The 22589-nt window shown below is 43.9% G+C and overlaps 3 long non-coding RNA genes across 3 annotated transcripts; 2 read left to right on the top strand and 1 right to left on the bottom strand.

The window, feature by feature from the left end:
- The first annotated feature begins 133 nt into the window (after positions 1 to 133).
- LOC128136675 (uncharacterized) lies at positions 134 to 18845 on the top strand. The gene is made up of 4 exons (XR_008233450.1): positions 134 to 226; positions 5222 to 5410; positions 6773 to 6915; positions 18754 to 18845. It is a non-coding gene; the product is annotated as an uncharacterized LOC128136675 (long non-coding RNA).
- LOC128136753 (uncharacterized) lies at positions 973 to 22562 on the bottom strand. The gene is made up of 3 exons (XR_008233470.1): positions 22401 to 22562; positions 19394 to 19547; positions 973 to 1181 (listed from the first exon to the last, which is right to left on the bottom strand). It is a non-coding gene; the product is annotated as an uncharacterized LOC128136753 (long non-coding RNA).
- On the top strand, positions 18874 to 20722 carry LOC128136721 (uncharacterized). The gene is made up of 2 exons (XR_008233458.1): positions 18874 to 19013; positions 20330 to 20722. It is a non-coding gene; the product is annotated as an uncharacterized LOC128136721 (long non-coding RNA).
- Positions 22563 to 22589: the final 27 nt, after the last annotated feature.

Genomic DNA, 22589 nt, shown 5'->3' with positions numbered 1-22589 from the left:
CGCCCTCCCCCGCCGCAGCGGACGTGGCTCCGCCGGGGAGGAGGCCAGGGCGGTCACGTGAGCGCAGCACGCCCCTCCCCTCCGCCCGCCCTCCGCGCGCATGCGCCGCCCCTTCCCTTTCCAGGTCGGGGGAGGGAGCCGTCTCCTTCGGCAGGCGGGGCGCGTGCGTGCGTGGTGGCTTCCCGCCTTCCTTCTTCCCGCCGCGGGGGCGAGCGCCCTGCCTGAGGTGAATCGCGGCCGAGTGGCCCGGCCTGAGGTGCGGCGGCTGCCGGGGAAGGGCTGGTAGCGGTCCTTCGGCGCCCGGGAGGTCGGGATGGGGTGGGGGGGTTGCTGCCGGAGGGGTGGCGCGGTTTCCCTCAGCGCCCTGGGCAGCGGAGGTGCGGCTCGCGCTGCCTGTGAGAAACGCGTCCGGGCGGCTGCAGTCTGCCTGGGGGAAGCGCTGCCTCTGTCGTTGTGGGGCGGCTGTCGGGGCGGTTGTGGCCGCAAGAGGTGGACGGGGTGGGTGTGGGAGGGCAGGGCCGGTTCCCTGCCAGCCTGCCCCGTCGGCACCTGGTGGTGTGAGAGGCTGTGCCTTGAGCCTGGGTTGCTTATAATGTAGGGAATGCCCGTCCTGTTTGTTAACGTACTGTGAGGGGAGGAGTAAAATCCAACAGATGAGTTTTTGGTTTGGTGGTTGGTTGTTGGGTTTTTTTCCTGCAGAGTAGACTAACGTACCTCTGGAAGGAGCGAGGATAAAGTGTGTTACTGAAACAGAGGTGCTGTCAAAACCTCACAATTCTGTGTTGCTTCAGGATCACTGGGTTTGAGTCACGTATTTGATGGTTTAACTGATAAAAGTTTCCCAAAGCGTGATAGGCAATGTATATGAAAGTGATACATTATCTGAGTGGATCTTTTGTTAAATGAAATATAAGGCATATTAAGACTGAAAGCTTTCCCAAATCCCACAGTCAAAACTTTCAGTGAATATACTAAGGCCAAAACCAGCCCCCAAGCTTTCTCTTTTCTGCCACAGTTAATTCAGCAATTTGCATACAGGGTACAATGAAATACGAGTAGTGTTAAGTCACATTCCATATTTTGTGGTAACTTTGTCATTTGTGCACATGCAGCTTGCTGTCATGGCAGTGGTGAATAGTCTTTCATCTTTCTGTATTATGTTCATTCATTTGATTTTGAACCTGCAAATTACACACACAAAAAATTATCAAAAGCTGCCTTTCTAGCCAAGTTTTATCTTAATCATTTTTAACATGCTGAAAATGTTACTGAAATCTTAAGTATTGACTGAAGATGAAGCTTTATTATGAAAACTGACCAACATCCATTGCTACTGATAACAGTATTTCTAGTCATGCAATATCCACCCAATGGTATAATACTACTTTTTCTGTAAAGGTCTTTAAACTTGTTTAACATAATAATCTTTGGCCAAACATGTTTAACATATCCTGGTTATGGTTTAGTTGTTTGGGGTTTTTTTGGAAAAGTGGCCAAATATTTTTCCTTGGGGGAAATAAAAAGGAGAATACTAGCATGCTATGGGAGGTTTTCTATTTAGCACCGTAGGATCTGAAACATTCTGTGTCTTCTAAGCAGTGACTATGTACTTTATATGGATCTTTTCCACCTGAGTTAATGGATCCGGATGTTACTGATTAATTAACCTGTGTGGTGCTCTTACTGAGTTTGCATGTGGTGGGGGCACAGAAAGTTGTTAATTAAAAGTGGGTGTGAAAATAATTGAGATACCTTGACTAGCTTTAGCAAAACACGAAGCCCAGACTGATTGCAGTATTACAGCTGTGCCTAAAAGCCTATTAGGCTGCAGTTCTTCTGTGCTAAGTACCCATATTAAACAATTTATAATCCGAAAGACTGTATGAATAACTGAAGCAAGCTACAGAGATTATTTTTTTTTTTGCACAGACTGCTCAGTGTATGTATTCACAGACATAACAAAGTAAGTGTTGACAATAACTGCCATTATTGTAACTTTTAGATTTGACATCTCTTATGTCAGATGCTAATTCTGAGAAGACTGGCATTCACTAGGAGTTCATGTTGCCCACGGGAATTCTGTATGTGGTCACAGTTATGTGCAAGCATTGTATCCTTGCATTTAAAAAAGCTTTTCAGTTAGAAATTACAGGTCAAACTGTTATTAGGGAAAATGCCTTCAGTTTCATAACATGTATTACAAAAAGGGTGAGCATTCTTAAAGTCTGTGAACGATAAATAAAGTTTACCTCATGTTTCTGGTTTCCATTTCAAACTTCTTAAATGATTCTCCCAGATGTGTGTTTCTTTTTCTAACATATCGGCAAAAGGCAAATAATTGTTTATGCGCATAGAGAGACTTATTATTTCTGCATTAATACTTGCTTTTGGCATGGCAAAGTGTTTAAGAATCTACTGGACTGCCTCTTCAGTATTTACTCAGTGGCTTGTATGAGAGATGGAGTCACTGTTAGGAGCAGTGTTGTACATACATAAGTCCTGTTGTCTGCTTCCTGTTTCTCAGTTTTGGATGGCGTACTAAGTGTTTTAGTTGTGAGACACTAGTAAAGAGAGAAGCTAATACACTATCCTAAGTCTATCTCTACCTTCTTTAAGTAAAAGATCAAATCTTTTGAGTTACAGATAAACTGTTTAATTAACTGTTAACTGTTAAATTACTGTATATAAAGAATAAATAGTATGTGCAACATTTTTAAATTCTGCAAGAAAGTTTAGCCTGAGGGTCAAAGTGAGTTTGTGGTTTTGGTAGTACGAGACTAGAGATTCATCATGTCCGTTTAGTTATGTTTATCTACTAATCCTTGTATATTGGTTGAAACCTAGCTGGAAATGCCAGAGAGGTCAACTTCAAGATTGCAAATTAAATTCACATTTCTGAATGCAAATGAAACAAATTGGTAGGTATGAGAGTTTGGTTGTATTAGAGCATAGGTGGCACAGTGGCTTAAGGTACCAGCATTCCCTTTTATGTAATTTGGACTCGTAGCGTGGAAGAGTTCAGGAGTGGCAATGAATCTGATGGCATAGTTCTGCATAGCTAACTGGCATGGTTCAGAACTGCTGACAGTTTGTTCTGGAGGGGCTCAGGGCTTGCAGAGACATGGATGTTGTTCACTAGTGGCAAGCTCTGAGGTGAAAGGCTGCAAGCCACCTTCCCACAGTTCAGCAAGAGATCCCATATGTTTTTCTTGCATCAGAAGTAAAATGGGACAAATGTCCACTGGTATTTTTTTTTTTTTGCTAATGTTGCAAGTTTTTTGAGGCACACTTTACTTTTTTTTATTGTACTACATTACAGTCCTGAAAGGTAGCAGGGGTGTCTGGTTGCTGCAAAGAAAATGAGTCAAGTTCTGAATACCATCATGTCTATACAGTTTGTCTTCTCCAGAAGGTCTATATAATAGTAATAATAATAATAGGTGTGGTGTTGATGAGGCATAAGCCTTTGAAATGGATGAGGAAGAGGGAATGAAAACATCTCTGTACTAGAGAAGTTACCAGGCTAATGAGATCCTAAGTGCTGGTAGCAGTGTTCAGCTGTCCTGTAGCACTTCAGTGCAACCCTATCCTCCTGCTGTGTTTGTATAATAAGGTGTAGGGCAACATACATACATTTTGCTGACTGTGTGTACTCATGCATCCTTCCCAAAGGAGCTCGAGTAGCTGTCTAGCCAGGAGCTAGTAGCAAGTACTCAACTAGCAAACTGAGGAGGCCTGCACCTCTTGTATTATATATTTATTCCTTTGACATTAATGCACTGCAGGGCCCTAATCAGCTTCCAGACTCTACCATATAAACTCCGTATGAACACAGAATAACAAGGAGCAAGAGGGGAAAGGGGTGCAGTCCACAGTAATATTTGTTAGCAGTGCTCAGTACATGCAGACAACTTCTGATTTTTATCATTGTGAACAATGAACTCGCCTCAGTAACTTGGTCTTGGAAAGTTTTCATTTCACTAATCATCTGTGTTGTGATTGCTATGTTTTTCATGTACTTTGTAACTAAATGTTCATGGTACTGAAGTTTGAGATTCAACTGTAATTTATATTTACCTTGTCTTATAAAAAATATCAATTGCAATAGCAATTTTTAAGAACAGACTGTCAGTGATAAACCCCAAGCTGGAAATAGTGCTTTATACATTCTAGGTAGAGCCTCTTTCTGGTATGTGTTTTTAAACATTCTTTTAGCTATAGAATCACAGCTATCAAATATAACCAGCTGTTCAGATCTTTGTATTGTGCCCTTCAGTCTGTACATTGTTATCTTCAACTGGCTTGGGCTTTTCTCCATTGAATTTTATCTAGTTAGCCTGAGAGACAAGCCTATAGAATAAGTTACAAAGCAACTAAACCTTTTTATTAGATGCTGCCTCCCTTTGTGGGAGGTAAGGAGCATCAGCTCCTGGGCTTGCCTGGAGAAGGTAAAGCCTGCAGAGTAAAGGAGCTGTAGGTTCAGTTCACATAATTACTCTCTGTTCCCTCTTCGGGTGGAAGTATCTCCTAAGGGATTGGTATACACTCTGGCACTGGACATAGAGTACTGTACATCCTCAGGCGTGTGCTTCTCATTCATTAGAATCACTGAATGCATTTCTTGACTGCATTCTTGATGATCTTCCCAATTAAGTGTATGTTACTGAGTAAATAGTGCAAGTAATTTGACTGGTTTTGGCTTATGCTGTAATGGAAACCTTCAGATTTGTTTTAGAAAAGACAATTTAATAGAAGAACGTAACACCTAGTGTCACAGGGGAAGGGTGCTTTTTTCTGAGTCATTTCCAAAGTGACCTAGAAATCGGATAATAAAATCTCAATAGGCATTATAATGATAGAAAACGAATATGATATTATGCGTAATACTGGGCATAATTTTGTGTTTACTGGACATAATCAAAATCAAATAAGCAATAATTTGAAGAGGAAACTTCCTTTACTGGGAGGCACATGGAAAGTGTGATGAAAACACTGTGAATCAAATAGCTTTCATAATCAGTCCAGTAAAAAGGATTACTAAGATTTCTATCTTGTCCTATAGAAACTTTCTTAACCAGCTGGACAGATCCATTTGTACATTCCTCAAGCATTCAGAAAAGATCTAAATTTTTCTTCAAGGTTTTCTTTTCAAGGGTAGCGTTCTTCACTTTTTCTTGCAGTTCAATAATAGTTTCATTCTTCCTGTTATGTTCAGTGGTAGAAGGATGCTCTGTGTCCTAGTGAGTGTAACAGTGGAGGAAAACTAACTGTGTGAACAGATGGAGAACCAAAATTTAGCACACCTTCCTTAGAGTTAACCGAAGGGTAACTGATGTGTTGATCAAGATCAGCTATAACAAATGGCAAAGAGAATTACGAGGAGGATCCTGAGCACATAAGCTACTGATAAGTAATTAAGATTGTATTTATTTCATAGATTTGCTTTTTGAGTATTAAGATACAGAATATATTATGAAACCTAACATAGTGTGTGTTTGAGGCTCTCTAAACTTCTATTAAGATGTGTTTAGTAATGTTAGTAAGGGAAAAGAATCTAAGAACAGGCCAGTGTCATTTGTCATATATGATGAAAGAAAAATTGTATTCTAAGCCTCAATTCTGTAGAATAAGGGAATAAAGTATAACCAGTAAGAGAACATGTACATGTAATTACATATGGAGTAATCAATAAATAAGAAAGGCATCCAAGGCTATGGTAGAGTTGTCAACGTTAAAGAAAGAAGAAAAAAAAAACAACCCCAAAAACCTGAAGATTCAATTAATTCCTAAACATTACACTTTATGCTATGGGAAGTGAACAAGCAGATCTGTTTTCTTTGTTGGATGGCTTTATGTACTATTACAGGTACATTCAAATTTGAACGTATGTTCTGGGTCTGAATACTGTTTTCTTTCGCTGCTCAGTGAAGAAGGAGCAAAGCTCTTCAACAATGAAAAAAAGTTTCTTTTGCCTATGAGAATCAAGCACTTTTTTTTATTACCTATTGTTGTGGTTTAACCCCAGCCAGCAACTAAGCACCAGGCAGCTGCTCACTCACTTCCCCCCCACCCAGTGGGATGGGGGAGGGAATCAAGTGAAAAAAAAAAAAGTAAAACTTGTGGGTTGAGGTAAGAACAGTTTAATAGAACAGAAAGGAAGAAACTAATAATGATAATAACAATAAAATTACAATAGTAATAATAAAAGAATTGGAATATACAAAACAAGTGATGCACAATGCAATTGCTCACCACTTGCTGACTGATGCCCAGTTAGTTCCTGAACAGCAATCCCCCCAGGCCAACTCCCCGCAGTTTAGTTCCTGAACAGCAATCCCCCCAGGCCAACTCCCCGCAGTTTATATACTGGACATGACGTCACATGGTATGGAATACCCCTTTGGCCAGTTTGGGTCAGCTGTCTGGCTGTGTCCCCTCTAACTTCTTGTGCCCCTCCAGCCTGCTTGCTGGCTGGGCATGAGAAGCTGAAAAAACCTTGACTTAGTCTAAACACTACTCAGCAGCAACTGAAAACACCAGTGTGTTATCAACATTCTTCTCGCACTACACCAGCTACTAGAAAGAAAATTAACTCTACCCCAGCCAAAACCAGGACACCTATCCAGTTTTGCAACTAAGCCCAACCATGCTGCTGCTTTTTATTTTGTCATGGCTCTGTTTTTCACACAATTTATATAAAAAAATTAGAATGTCAAATCAATAAAAGATCTAATAAATGAAGTGGTAAAATAATGTATCTAACCTTTGTCAGATGCACCAGGAGTGTTATCAAACATTATGAAACAATGATACAAGGATCATCAGCTCGAGGAGATGCTGATTTTTCAGAGGCTGAGATCTTTCAGAGTCACTGGGACTCCTGGCAGAACCTGTTCCTGTCACCACCTCACCCAGGTACTGTGGTTCTGTGCCATGGTTGGCAGGACACTGCCTGTGCTGGGGTCACCATCTGCTTCTGGCCCATTTTCCGTTGTGGATCAGCCCTGTTCCTGCTGTATGCTCCCTGACAGTTAGCTTGGTCTTTCTTGAGCCCTGGAGCGAGTCCCATAGGACCTTGCCCCCAGGGTTCCTTGATAGTTCCTGGTAAATCTCCAGTTCCTTACTGAAGACTGCAGCCAGGCTACAAAAGCAGATCACAGCCTTACAGGCTTCTGCATCCTAAGTGACCCCTGCCCCCAGCTCCCTAAACTCTTTAGTGGGGAATGGGTTAGGGTATGGGGATTTATTAATCAGCTGTGGCTAACCTCTATTGTCTAGCCAACAGTTATTATCAGCTCAGCAGTAATCTGCTGGCTCTCAGGAGCGTCATGTTCTACCTGGATGCCAGTAACAAGGGGAATACTGCAGCGGTCTGTCACAGGACCTGTCCAGTTCAGTAATTTTATCAATGATTTGGAGGGGCAAAAGCACAAGGTTTGCAGATGGTGCCAAATCAGGTGGTGGTAGGGGCCTAGCAGATACGCTTGAGTGCAGGGCTGCCACCCAGAGGGACCTAGGCAAGCTGCAGGAATGAGCCAACAGGAACGTGGGGTTCCTCAAAACTTGAAAGAGACTTGAGTCCTGCACCAGGCAAGGAACAGCCCCATCAGTGGAACAGGCTGGGGACTGACTGCCGGGGAGAAGCTCCTGCTGAGAAGGACCTGGGTGGGCCTTTGTAGACGCTAAGCTGCCATGAGCCAGCAGTGTACCCTGGCAGTAAGAAAGGCCAAGAGCACCCTGGGCTATATTGAGAGGAGCACAGCCAGCAGATCAAGGTGGGTGACTGTTATCTCTCTAATCAGTGTTAAGAGTGCATCTAGAATACTGTGTCCAGTCTTGAGCCTCCCCAGCTCAGGAAGATACAGACCAAACTAGTTGATCTTTAAAGGTCCCTTCCAGCCCAAACCATTCTGTGATTCTGTGAAAACTGTATCTAAAGCTTCTGCAAATGTGAAGACGGACATAAGGTGTCAAACTTTAGAACATTCACATTGCGATCCTTCCATTCCTTTTCCCCTTGAAGAAGTGAAAAAAGGCCATTATCATAACTTTTTATTCCCTCATTTATTTCAAATAATAAATTGTGTTTGATCACTACTTGAAATTAGATGATTGCATAATGTCCTGGTTTCAGCTGGGATAGAGTTAACTGTCTTCCTAGTAGCTGGTACAGTGCTATGTTTTGAGTTCAGAGCGAAGAATGTTGATAACACTGATGTTTTCAGTTGTTGCTCAGTAGTGTTTAGACTAATGTCAAGGATTTTTCAGCTTCTCATGCCCAGCCAGTGAGAAAGCTGGAGGGGCACAAGAAGTTGGCACAGGACACAGCCAGGGCACCTGACCCAAACTGGCCAACGGTGTATTCCATACCATGTGACGTCCCATCCAGTACAGAAACGGGGAAGTGGGGGGCAGGGATTCGCCGCTCGGGGGACTGGCTGGGTGTCGGTCGGCGGGTGGTGAGCAATTGCACTGCGTATCATTTGTACATTCCAATCCTTTCATTATTGCTGTTGTCATTTTATTAGTGTTATCATTATCATTATTAGTTTCTTCTTTTCTGTTCTATTAAACTGTTCTTATCTCAACCCACGGGTTTTGCTTCTTCTCCCGATTTTCTCCCCCATCCCACTGGGTGGGGGGGAGTGAGTGAGCGGCTGCGTGGTGTTTAGTTGCTGGCTGGGGTTAAACCACGACAGTCCTTTTTGGCGCCCAACGTGGGGCACGAAGGGTTGAGATAACGACAAACCTGACCAGAGCTTGTTAAAACAAATTTGTTATAAGCATTCATTATATCGGTCTAATAGTTGCTGGTCATTATGTTGATTTATGTGTTCTTAGAGTTGTTGCTCTGGTTTTTAAAGTTCTGTTATGTATCACCTCGCTTGCTGTATGTAGTCCCTCTTCTGCTGCTTATCATCCGTGGGAGGTGGATTAAGGTTTTCGCTTTGATGTATTGTATAACACTGGTTTATGGTATGATAAAGTCGTCGGCTGTGGGATTAATCCGGTACTTGCACCCAGCATTGTCACCTTTATACTGTGGAAGCCATCTGTGGGAAACTATTAATAATTATACCATTTACCTTTCCTCCTTGGAAAACCAGTCTATGGGTGGGATACCTTTCTTCCCCTCTCCTTTCTCCTTCAGTCCAGTTACAATGGTGTTTGAGAATTTTGAAAAATTTGAATACTCTTGGGATGTTGGGACCAGCACGGTCCTAGCCCTACTGCTAGGAATTAGCATGCTTCTGAATGTGGTTCAGCTCTCATTTAAGGTTAAACAACTATTTAAGAAAATCACCCAGAGATCTGCCCCAAGGCTGGATAATTATGAGTGGCAGGGTGTGTGGGGTAGTATGGGCAAGTACCTAGAAAAGTGGGCACCTCCAGTGTTTTGGAAATTCACCCCTGAACAAGTGCAGAATCCAGAAGAACTAGTAAAATATTTGGAAAAGGTATGCTGTCACCCCGGCAGCTCCAGAGAGATACAAATTACTGCAACGTGCTGGGGCCTGGCCCATGCCTATCGAGCCCTGTTCGACACCACTCAGTACCCTCAAGGGGAAGAGAAGGTCTCTGGACCTAACAACAAAACGATGAGCACTGTGGCTATCCAAACCTCAGCGACAGGCACTGCAGCCCCTCCAGCCTCGGCAATGAGCACGGCAGCTACCCAAACCTCGGCAACGGGCACTGAGGTCCCTCCAGCCCCAGCAACGAGCACAGCAGCTACCCAAACCTTGGCAACAGACACTGCGGTTATCCAAGACCCGGCGAGCGGTACTGCAACTGAACCAGTGGACCAACCTGCACCAGTATCAGTTGCCCCCGTACAGAAAAAGAAATATACAAAAAAATCAGTTCGCTTAGCGAAGGATGAAGGCGAACCAGGGTCATCACGGGAACAGGAGGAAGAGGCAGAACCAGAGGTAATAACCCGGTCCCTATCCTTGAGTGAGCTGCGGGATATGCGAAAAGATTTTGGCCGCCGTATAGGTGAGCATATTATCACCTGGCTCCTCCGATGCTGGGACAATGGGGCTAATAGCTTGGAATTAGAAGGTAGGGAAGCCAAGCAGCTGGGATCGCTTGCCAGGGAAGGTGGCATTGACAAGGCAATTGGAAAAGGGACACAAGCCATCAGCCTCTGGAGGCGACTCCTGTCAAGTGTGAAGGAAAGGTACCCCTTTAAGGAAGATGTTATATGTCAATCAAGCAAGTGGACAACCATGGAAAAAGGTATCCAATATCTGAGGGAATTAGCTGTGCTAGAGACAATTCATCATGATCCGGACAACCCACAATTACCCAAAGATCCAGACGAAGTCCAATGCACACGACCCATGTGGCGGAAGTTTGTACGGAGCGCACCATCGTCCTATGCCAACTCACTGGCAATAATGACCTGGAAAGACGAAGAGGCACCGACAGTGGATGAAGTGGCTCGCCAACTCCGTCAATACGAAGAGAATCTCTCCTCCTCCCTACAAGCCTGCATTTCGGCTGTGGAGAAGCTGTCCGAGGATTTCCAGCAATTCAAAGAGGAGATGTCCTGTTGCCCACCTGTAAGGACCAATGTCTCAGCTATTAGGAGTGAGCGCTCCTCTGCCCAAGAGAAAGAATATAGAAGGTACACACCGCGAGGTGCCCTGTGGTTTTACTTATGTGATCATGGAGAGGACATGAGGAAATGGGATGGAAAACCTACCTCGGTCCTAAATGCACGGGTACGTGAGCTGCGAGGAAAAAACACCACAAAAGGGGATTCTACCAGGAAAAATGCCGCTCCGGTTTCCAAACAGAGTAGAAGGGCTGATCTTATTTCTGATCCTCTTGAAGGGACTTCTGAGCCAATTTTACGAGAAGTGAATACTGGATACTCTGACCAGAATTAGAGGGGCCCTGCCTCCAGCCAGGTGGAGGAAAGGGATAACCGGGTCTATTGGACTGTGTGGATTCGATGGCCTGGCACGTTAGACCCACAGGAGTATAAGGCTCTAGTAGACACCGGCGCACAGTGTACTTTAATGCCATCAAGTTATGAAGGGGCAGAACCCATTTCTATTTCTGGTGTGACAGGGGGATCCCAAGAGTTAACTGTATTGGAAGCTGAAGTAAGCCTAACTGGGAATGAATGGCAGAAACACCCCATTGTGACTGGTCCAGAGGCTCCGTGCATCCTTGGCATAGACTATCTCAGGAGAGGGTATTTTAAGGACCCAAAGGGGTATCGATGGGCTTTTGGTATAGCTGCCTTGGAGACGGAGGGCACGGAACAGCTGTCTACCCTGCCTGGTCTCTCTCAAGACCCTTCGATTGTGGGGTTGCTGAGGGTTGAAGAACAACAAGTACCAATTGCTACCACGACGGTGCACCGGCGGCAATATCGCACCAACCGAGACTCTCTGATTCCCATCCACAAGTTGATTCGCCAACTGGAGAGCCAAGGAGTGATCAGCAAAACTCGCTCACCTTTTAATAGTCCCATATGGCCCGTGCGAAAGTCTAATGGGGAGTGGAGACTAACAGTTGACTATCGCGGCCTGAATGAAGTTACGCCACCGCTGAGTGCTGCCGTTCCAGATATGCTAGAACTTCAATACGAACTAGAGTCAAAGGCAGCCAAGTGGTATGCTACAATTGACATTGCTAATGCGTTTTTCTCAATCCCTCTGGCAGCAGAGTGTCGTCCACAATTTGCCTTTACTTGGAGGGGTGTCCAGTACACTTGGAATCGACTGCCCCAGGGGTGGAAACACAGCCCCACCATTTGCCATGGACTAATCCAGACTGCACTGGAAAAAGGTGAAGCTCCGGAACACCTGCAATACATTGATGACATCATCGTATGGGGCAACACGGCAGAAGAAGTCTTTGAGAAAGGGAAGAAAATAATCCAAATCCTTCTGAAAGCCGGTTTTGCCATAAAAGAAGGTAAGGTCAAGGGACCTGCACGGGAGATCCAGTTTTTAGGAATAAAATGGCAAGATGGGCGTCGTCAGATCCCAATGGATGTGATTAACAAAATAGCAGCTATGTCTCCACCAACTAATAAAAAGGAAACACAGGCCTTCTTAGGTGTTGTGGGGTTTTGGAGAATGCATATTCCAAATTACAGTCTGATTGTAAGCCCTCTCTATCAAGTGACCCGAAAGAAGAATGATTTTCAATGGGGCCCTGAGCAACAACAAGCCTTTGAACAAATTAAACGGGAGATTGTTCACGCAGTAGCCCTTGGACCAGTCCGGACAGGACAAGATGTTAAAAATGTGCTCTATACTGCAGCTGGGGAGAATGGCCCTACCTGGAGCCTCTGGCAGAAAGCACCTGGGGAGACCCGAGGCCGACCCCTGGGGTTTTGGAGTCGGGGATACAGAGGATCCGAGGCTCGCTATACTCCAACTGAAAAGGAGATATTGGCAGCATATGAAGGAGTTCAAGCTGCCTCAGAAGTTGTTGGTACTGAAACACAGCTCCTCTTAGCACCCCGACTGCCAGTGCTGGGCTGGATGTTCAAAGGGAGGGTCTCCTCTACACATCACGCGACTGATGCCACGTGGAGTAAGTGGATTGCACTGATCACACAACGGGCTCGCATAGGAAACCCCAGTCGCCCAGGAATTTTGGAAGTGATCACGGACTGGCCAGAAGGCAAAGATTTTGGAATGTCGCCAGAGGAGGAGGTGGCACGTGCTGAAGAGGCCCCGCTGTATAATAAACTGCCAGAAAATGAGAGGCAATATGCCCTGTTCACTGACGGATCCTGTCGCATCGTGGGAAAGCATCGGAGGTGGAAAGCTGCCGTATGGAGTCCTACACGACAAGTTGCAGAAACTGCTGAAGGAGAAGGTGAATCGAGTCAGTTTGCAGAGGTGAAAGCCATCCAGCTAGCATTAGATATTGCTGAAAGAGAAAAGTGGCCAGTGCTCTATCTCTATACTGACTCATGGATGGTGGCAAATGCCCTGTGGGGCTGGCTACAGCAATGGAAGCAGAGCAACTGGCAGCGCAGAGGTAAACCCATCTGGGCTGCCGCACTGTGGCAAGATATTGCATCCCGGCTAGAGAATCTGGTTGTAAAAGTACGTCACGTAGATGCTCACATACCCAAGAGTCGGGCCACTGAAGAACATCAAAACAACCAACAGGTGGATCAGGCTGCCAAGATTGAAGTGGCTCAGGTGGACCTGGACTGGCAACATAAGGGTGAGCTATTTATGGCTCGGTGGGCCCATGATGCTTCAGGCCATCAGGGAAGAGATGCAACATATAGATGGGCTCGTGACCGAGGGGTGGACTTGACCATGGACACTATTGCACAGGTTATCCATGAATGTGAAACATGTGCTGCAATTAAGCAAGCCAAGCGGTTAAAGCCCCTGTGGTATGGAGGGCGATGGCTGAAATATAAATATGGAGAAGCCTGGCAGATTGACTATATCACACTCCCACAAACTCGCCAAGGCAAGCGCTATGTGCTCACGATGGTGGAAGCAACCACTGGATGGCTGGAAACATATTCTGTGCCCCATGCCACCGCCCGGAACACTATCCTGGGCCTAGAAAAGCAAGTCTTGTGGCGACATGGCACCCCAGAACGAATTGAGTCAGACAACGGGACTCATTTCCAAAACAACCTCATAGACACCTGGGCCAAAGAGCATGGCATTGAGTGGGTGTATCATATCCCCTATCATGCACCAGCCTCTGGGAAAATTGAGCGATACAATGGACTGTTAAAGACTACATTGAGAGCAATGGGGGGTGGAACTTTCAAACATTGGGATACACATTTAGCAAAAGCCACCTGGTTAGTCAACACCAGAGGATCTGCCAATCGGGGTGGCCCTGCCCAGTTGGAATTTTTACATACTGTAGAAGGGGATAAAGTCCCTGTAGTGCACATAAAAAATATGTTAGGGAAGACAGTCTGGGTTACTCCTGCCTCAGGCAAAGGTAAACCCATTCGTGGGATTGCTTTTGCTCAAGGGCCTGGGTGCACTTGGTGGGTGATGCGAAAAGATGGGGAAGTCCGATGTGTGCCTCAAGGGGATTTAATTTTAGGTGAGAACAGCCAGAATTAAACTGTATATTAGTTGCTATATAACCCTGCTACTGTATATTATCCTTACTATAATTATGTGCTATATCCATAGTACTATAGTAAGAATCACTTAGATCAAGCAAGAAAAGAACTGTGATAAAACTGAGCAAAGCGCAGTAGTGATGGAACCAGAACTGACTCCAGCATGCAACAATCCAACGGTGCACACCATCCTCCTGCTGCGCCAAATGTCACCTGCTTGTCACACTGCACTGAAGCCCAATTCTGCTCTACCGACTGAGAGGACTTTGCACCATCCCTCCTGCCCAGAAAGACTGGTATGACAGATGGAGCCCAGAGTCGGAAACTAAATGAACTCAATGAACATTTTATGAACATGACCCATGAACTAAAGGAATGATATCTCTGTGTGTGTATACATATATATATATATCATTGCTCATATGTCTTAAAGGGATGGAAAAGTGATGATTGATCAGGATGTAACTAAAGGTATGGGAACTGTGCATGACGTCAATGGTATAGAATAAGGGGTGGATACTGTCCTGGTTTCAGCTGGGATAGAGTTAACTGTCTTCCTAGTAGCTGGTACAGTGCTATGTTTTGAGTTCAGAGCGAAGAATGTTGATAACACTGATGTTTTCAGTTGTTGCTCAGTAGTGTTTAGACTAATGTCAAGGATTTTTCAGCTTCTCATGCCCAGCCAGTGAGAAAGCTGGAGGGGCACAAGACAGAATTCCACACTGGGACCCAAGCCCAGTAAAGGACTTAAGGAGTGCTATCTTAACTTTAATGTTCTTGAAGAGAAACACCAATGTATATCTTTCCTGGTTTTCAACTTCTTGGTCCGACCCCTCAGCTTGAGTCAGTGGAATTTTGTCCTGAGCAGGGAAGAGGAACTGCTTGCTGCATATGGCAACTAGGAACTCTATCCGTTACAGATACTTGTATCAGTCTGAATTATACCTTCCCTGTCTGTGATTCTCTGACTTTACCATATCTTTTTTTCTATCTGGCAGTTTCAAGCTGCAGGATGTGGTTTTGTTCTTGGTATTTCACCCTCTGTTGCTGCAGGTTTTGGTTCTCTCTTCTGAACTCACAAATCTGCTGTTGCATTCTCTTCATCTCAGCTTGTTCATTTTCAAATTCTGCTTGCCGGATTCAAAGCTGAGCAGCCAGCTTGTTATATTTGGATTGCAACTGTTGACTTTCTGCCAGCCACCCATCCTTTTCTCCCTGGAATTTTGTTTGCAAGGATAGGAGCCATTTCTGTGTATTCTTTTCCTCCCTGAGCACATACAGGGCTGAAGTTACAGTTTTGGCCTCATGTTTCTGCTTTTTCTGAGATGCTGCAGTTCCCATATCTTCTTGTTTTTCTTCCGTATGGTATGATCCATCTCCAAGCACTGTCTCCTTAAACCTGGTCTTCACTTCTGCCTCATGCTTTATTTGAAGAAGATAATATACCACTTTAAGTTCTTACACATGCTTCAGAAGGGCTTTTTTTTTAGTCTCGGCATCCTCAAGACATTTGATAGCACTGAATAAAGTTTCCTGCATGACTATCAGTCAACTGCTAGTGTCATTTTTCTCCTTTGTGAATTTGTCTTCAGTATCCTTTAACTTGTTTACAGTTTCATCCCAAATGCTGTTGCTGGATGGTTTTTGGTTTTAACTCCTTAAAATTGGTCTTCAGAGAAATGGTTTCATAATAAGAATCAATAATCTGTGTTGGCTGTTTCTTCTGATTCCACTTCATCCTCCTAGTCACATCATCTAGACCTAAATTCCCTTTGTTAAGCAGTAGTTTTCCCCTACCTTTAACCTTCTCCAAAACCATATCATCACACTGAAAATCCGTGATTTGGGTTTGTTCTTGCTGAGCCTGCTCTAGCTCCTTGATGACCCCTCTAAAGTTCATAACCATCTCCCAAAATGATAATTTTTTCCAGATGGTAATTGGAATATTTTGTTCCACACATATCTGAGGATGCTTCATAGGGACTTGGACAGGGGCTCCCTGTTCTGTAAGTGGAGAGAATCCCTTTATTGCTTCTATCTCCTTGCTTACATTCTTCCTTGGGAGCAAGTGATATCTCAGAATGTTGGAGTAAAAAGTCCTTATCAGCTTTCGGCATTTCCTAGGAGAACAACCAGATTCCGTCATCAACTAATTAGAAAAATGAGGGGTCACATGGCTTGACAGTAATCTATTCAGAGAAGGTGGAAAGGCAACTGAGGATAAATTTGAGTAAACTTCACCCATGCTGTTACAGTACTACAGTACATTTTTCTATTGCAAAACAAGAGGTGACACCCTCTGTTCAATTTATGCAAACTACTTTTTCACTGACTTCAGTGGAAATTTTCCATCTGTGAAGATAAGTCAATGTGGGCCAGCATTATGAAATGGTGAAACTGAAGGAGCCCACCCTTCTACAATGCCTACAGTCCTTGCACCTGCATCAAGCTCCAGTGGAGTGAAAAGTCTGAAGAATGTCATTGTCAGATTTGGGCCTAATTTACAGTAATCTTTGATCTTAAAGCAAGAATTTAAAAAAACCCAAGAAATCTAAATTAAACTTGGCCAAACAACTTAATTGTAGAAAATGGAGAAAAAGAAATGTTTACATTAAAGCAGTAAGAAATAAAAGTTTTCCAATGCTCTATGCAGTGCTCTACTTACTAAATTTTGAGAAGACTGATAAAAGGGAGACTTTACTCACTGAAAACAGAGGTAGAAGGCAAAAATATATGCTTGAAATGCTACTGAATTAGTCTGTTTAATGAGTGAGACAGTCAGAATATCCTACAATACCTTATGTAATAGGCCATACCATCTTCTTACTGTATTTCCCAGATACTATAATAAAAATAATAATAAACTGGAGCAGAGTTTGATCCCCCATTTTTAAATGCTTGGGTTTTTTTTTTTTTTCTTACACTCTCTGTAACTGAAAAAGATAGAAAACTATAAATAGGAAAAAGCATCTTACAGATTCTGGTGGAAACTCTCAGTACTTCCTCTTTTGTTGTACTGTATTACACTGTTTTTTATACCTCTTTTCACTTCTCTGTTTGATTGTATCAGACCTGGTATATACGCTATGTTCTTCTGCAAAGAATCAGATGATATACTATTGTTCTCTTTCCAGTTTTTTGGAGGGTCGATCTGTTGTCCAGTGGCTGCCTACCAAAAAAGTGTAATTTGTAACCTGTAATCATTTGTAACCTGTAATCATTTGTAATTTGTAATAATTACAATTGAACATAATTTAATTAAAACTTAATTAAAATTTAAAATTTTAATCATTTGTCATCTGAATGGGAACTTCAGTGAAAGTGCACTGCTCCCTACATTGATTACTCAGTTAATTCAAGGTGCAACTCCAGCACCTGCATTTGATATTCTTAACACTTCTCTTTTATATTATACATCTGGGAGGCCCAGCACTCACATACAAAATATTACAATATGCATGTTATTTAAAGCATTACTACTAGCTTTATCAGAGAAAGGTATTTTCATCATTCAAGCCTCCATTCAAGCAGCATGAAATCTTACCACGACTTCTTCTGGACTGGGAGTTTTGCTAGCCAAGTTCAAATTATCTTCTCCAGAAAACTGTTTCTCAGTACCAAAACTTGGATATATCTTGAATGGAGAGCCATGGGTTTGAGTGAGAAAAGACACATCTTTTGTGGGAGTTTCTTTAATAATGCAATCCAGTAGTGACTCCCCCATTTCTACAAATGGCTCTTCGTGAGGAACTACAAGGGGCTTAACTGGTAATTGTTCTGGCAGTGAAACCTCTTTCTTATCTCCTAGATTCCTGCAATTCTTTTTTAATAGTGTCTTTTCCATCTATGTTTTCTTCCTGCCAGCCCAGCATTCTCCTTTGATGTGCTGGTTCTTCTTTGACTATGGATTCCTCCTCTGGGAAAAATGTTGTGTCCACACCTGAAAACTCCTTCCAGTTGGCAATGCAGAAAGGTGCGCCACTTCTATGGCAAGCTTTTATATGACTTAGTGACTCCATTGTTTTCTGAGAGGTATCTTGAAAACTTATATAGAATCAAAAAAAGAATTAAGTTTCTTACAATGGTTTCAAAGAATATTTGTGGACATAATATAGCTGTGGAGAAGAGCTACTTCGCTTGGAACACGTGTGTTTGCTTAATGCAACACATGAATCATTTGCTTCCTCAGCATGTATAATTTTTGATCGGGACCCACCTAGCCAAAACACGATGCAACTACGTGAACGTTCACAGCAGCACCAAAGTACCGTATCACCCAATTTCTCTTTCCTATATATGTGTCCCTCTTCCATTTAAACCAATGTATGTATAAAGTTAGAATATAACCTGCAATATTGGAATATCGAGCACACTGCATGAAGTGGAGGAGATCGTGGCCTCCTGCTGTACAGAGTCAAAGTAAAGGGACTGCAAAAAGCAAAGCAGGATTTCTCTTAATGTCCAAGACAGCATGAACAGGTTTTTTTGACAGTCACATGAACTTGCTTGCTATCAATCTTTGATAGAAGTCATTGTATTTGCAGTGAAGTTGGAGAGCCTGAGTTCAGCTGAACCAGCTTAGGCCATATCTCAAGAAAAGGCCATCTGCGTGGATGGGTGCGTGTAGCTCTTCATAGCTATTTGTGCTCTTTGTATTGTGACAGCTTACTGTGATCGTGGGCAAGAAAGGGGGACTCACAGCTTGGAAGAAGGTAGAACTCAGCTGCTAGGGAAGTACTTCACTCTTCATTATACTTCACATGCTCTTTGTATTGTGACAGTTTACTGTGATCGTGGGCAAGAAAGGGGGACTCACAGCTTGGAAGAAGGTAGAACTCAGCTGCTAGGGAAGTACTTCACTCTTCATTATACTGGCCGAGTAAAAGGGGAACGTATCATCATCAGCTTACTTCTAAAGCTACACGTAAGTGAACTGAATGCTGACCTTGTATTTCTTCTCTGTATGATCACTGCTCAGGACATAGATGCTGTTTTCTATTTGCAGATAGCTTTTTATGTGAATCATCTGATTGTAACAGTTCCTTGACCGCGTGCTTTCTCTTTCCCCCTCCTATGTCTCTCCATGCTCTGTACAGTCCCTATTGTTTCTGTCCTTCGCTCATGCCATGCCACTAAGGTATAAGCAGCTGACCTCAAAAATCTAATGAAGTTTGTTGATTTCAACAGGCTTTGAACTAGCTTAAGATCTGTGAGACAGCACTGTCTGTGAACTACAAAGTACTGCCCTGGCATATTTTGGTAGGGGAGGGGTGTGTGATAGGTAAAAATGTCATTATAACTCACCCTAGCACATGGCAGTTGAAGTCCCTCTCACATTTAACATTACCAACAGGAACATACTGCATGTCAAATTTTCCAAGACAGGCTCAGAAACACAGGTTCCTTCACAAAGCTGGCAGTCAGTGTCTTTTCTTCCTTTTGGGTTCTACATTTTGTCCTACAAATGTAAAGGGAATTGTTAGTGGTCCTCTCGAGTTGCTTTTCCCAGGAAGAAGCAAGACTCCCAGAGATCCCGAGTACAGTCTGTGTACTCAGTTTCCCAGCTTCAGTGTGAACCAGAATATATCCCTGTTTTACATAACATGCAGGATTAAATACAGACTTGGTGCATCTCCAAGCATGAGCAAATGCTGTGACTCTTAATTTTCAGAAAATATAACAATGTAGACATAGGCAGAGTAAGAAAGGCAACAGTTTTCCAAGGACAGTCTTTTGTGAGGAGGAACATGGAGCTACAGTGGTCCAAGCTGAGTACATAGGCTGATAGAGGTCTATACTCCCAGGGATTAGGGATGCTGACTGGTAAACCTCTGTCACCTCTTCTCACATGCCCTGTCATACGGCACATGGAACAGTAATGCTGCTTCTCTCCTTCCCTCCTGCTAACTTGCGCAGTGGTCCATAAGGAGTGGAGACCCTGAAGTGCCTATTTTCCTTCAGTGTGAATCTGCAGGGGAATGCTAAAAATAAGTTACCTCTTCTGTGAGATGGAAGGCGGAGGGCAGTATTCTCCTACTTTGTGTCCCATTGAGGTGGAATAACTATGGGCTATGATTGCGTGACTCCATCCTTCCGATCAGTTAATTGTATTTGTCTGAAGCAGTCTATCTACATAATTATATGAGCCTCCTCTCCTCTCTAAATGCCTTTTAAATGCTAATGCCTTTATCTTCCTGTCTTGTTGAGTGAACACAAGAAATATTATTATCTCCATTTCAGAAATGAGAAACTGCAACGCTGAGACTTGTATGAAGGGACTCACCCAAGGCCACACTGCAGTTCAGCCTTTGATAGAGGCTGGACCAAGAGCTCAAAGCAAGCCTAGCTCTTTGTAATATAGGAGATTCTCCTTCTGAAAGTATCACCATTGCCTAGTGGACTGTTTGACTTAACCCCGTTGCAGGTGAATCATTTGTAGAACAGCTTGCGCCTGTTTCCAAATGAGTGCTTAAAGCCTGGGAAAAAACAAAGCATGCTGCAGTCTATGGCTGTAGCGGAAGCTATGTGGAAGCCTGGAGCAAAGAAGGAATAAAAATTAATGTGGGAATCCTCTGGCAGTGCTATGTTTTGAACACTTCCCTGTCATTACAATAAACAGGTACTTTTACTTAAGAGCACCGAATAATTTATTAGACAGTGAAATAAACCTGTAGTATAGCGCATTCTCTGCAGCTTCACCCACATGGATTAAGAGTCCTGCAACAGCTGCTTCTAGGAAAAAGATTGGTAATCAGGTGATCTTAATCCAGTTCCTGTTGCAGGCAGCTCTATGTTGGGAAAAAGAGCACAGAGCATGTCTGCACAAAGACAGATCTTGCCTCCCAAAACTGGCGGCTACCCAGATTGGGTGATGGCAAGTCATGCTGGTGGGGCAGCAACTGGAACTAAGCTAGATGACCATGTGTCTTGGTGTGTGACAGGGCCACTGGCTAAAGTCCTGCTTGTCCCCAGCCTGCACGCGAACGCTGCACTTCTGCTGCTGCGTTCATTTCACAGCTAAATAAAGAATGCCATACATAGCATTGCATCCACTTTCAGAGAGGACACTTGGCAGTGAGTTCCTTAGCATACAGGCTCCCATTTTTGTTCAGCATTTGTATTATCTGTAGCACAATGAAGCATGATGGGAGTTTCCAGGTAATACAAGACAGTAAGCAATAACGGCAGTTTTATTTTCATATGGAATCGACCTTTCCCTTTCCAGACCTCCCCCATGACACGTCAGGGAATTGGCTTGGGTGTCGTAGCAACTGAGCAGCACGAGGGCTCTCCAGCAGTGTGCCCTCTCTCCTCTGGCTGAAGCCACCGGTGTCCAAGCGGAGCAGCAGTACCTTCTCACGCAGTTAGGCCTCGTGGGTTTGTCTGCAGTAAAGAATCTTTGGAAAGCAGTTGTTGTACTATTCCTTCAGACTGACACTGTATTCTTTTCCGCCTTAGCAGCTGGCACTTTGTTACAGAGGGAGAATATTTGACAGAAGATTCCCTCTTCTTTACAAAAGAAGGAGAAAGGGTTATTTAGGTTCCAGCTGCTCTAGTGTCAGAAGCTGAAGTGGCAGAACTTGAAGACAGTCTGAAGTAAAGCTGTAGCTTTAAGAAATGTCAGAAGCTGGCTTGGTGCTTTCCACATTCAGAGACTCTCAATGGGTTGACTTTACAGAAGCCTTGCAGATGGGAATGACATCTATTCCATTCGTTCTTTCTTAAAGGCTTCTCAGTACAAGCATCCCCGTTTTCTGCACAGTTGCAGATTTTTGATGGCCTTTACATATACCACTTGGGTAATGGGAAAACGTCTACAGAAAAGACAAAAAAGTTCTAAAATTATACTATTATGTACCAGATGGCAAAAGCCTAGCACTCACTTAGTGCTACGTGATATCGGTATATAAACAGATTAGTACATCGTTCAGTGTAAGGGGTGTTACAGTGACCTCACATGCTTCTAGCGAGGCTTGAAAATGTGGAATTCATTTGGCTTCAGATGTCATTTGGCTTCAGATGGAGCTTTATTTTAATAAAGATTGGAATTCAGCATTTCAGAGTATATTGAGTAAAACTCTATCAACATCTATCACAGATGACACAGATCATCACTAATGTTTTAGGGAAAGCAGCCGAGAATCTGAGGCATAAACGGTCATTTCCAGCAAAGAGAAGAGGGCTTGAAGACGCATTGTTTTTAAGGCCGGATGATGCCGTATGGCACGGATGTTCCACCGATGAGCATTTCTTTACTTCGCAGCGGTTGCTGCGAGTGCCCCCAGGGGAAAGCCGTGCCTGCCGGATTTACCCTCGCAGCGCCTGTCAGCGCTCCGCGGTGTGTCACCGGCTTCGGCGGGCACGGATCCCGCTCCCGCGCCCTTCTCCCCCCGCCCGCCATGCCCAGCCCCTCACGCCCGCCGCTGCGCCAAGCCCGGTGCGGTAGGACTGACGTCAGGCCTTTGGCAGCCAATCCCCGCGCTCTGAACCTGAGAAGCGG

The sequence above is a fragment of the Harpia harpyja genome, chromosome 1 (assembly GCF_026419915.1).
Source record: "Harpia harpyja isolate bHarHar1 chromosome 1, bHarHar1 primary haplotype, whole genome shotgun sequence".
In the NCBI taxonomy this organism is placed as follows: Eukaryota; Metazoa; Chordata; class Aves; order Accipitriformes; family Accipitridae; genus Harpia; species Harpia harpyja.
The sequence above is the reverse complement of the archived record's forward strand: the minus strand, read 5'-3'. Positions and strand labels throughout refer to the sequence as shown.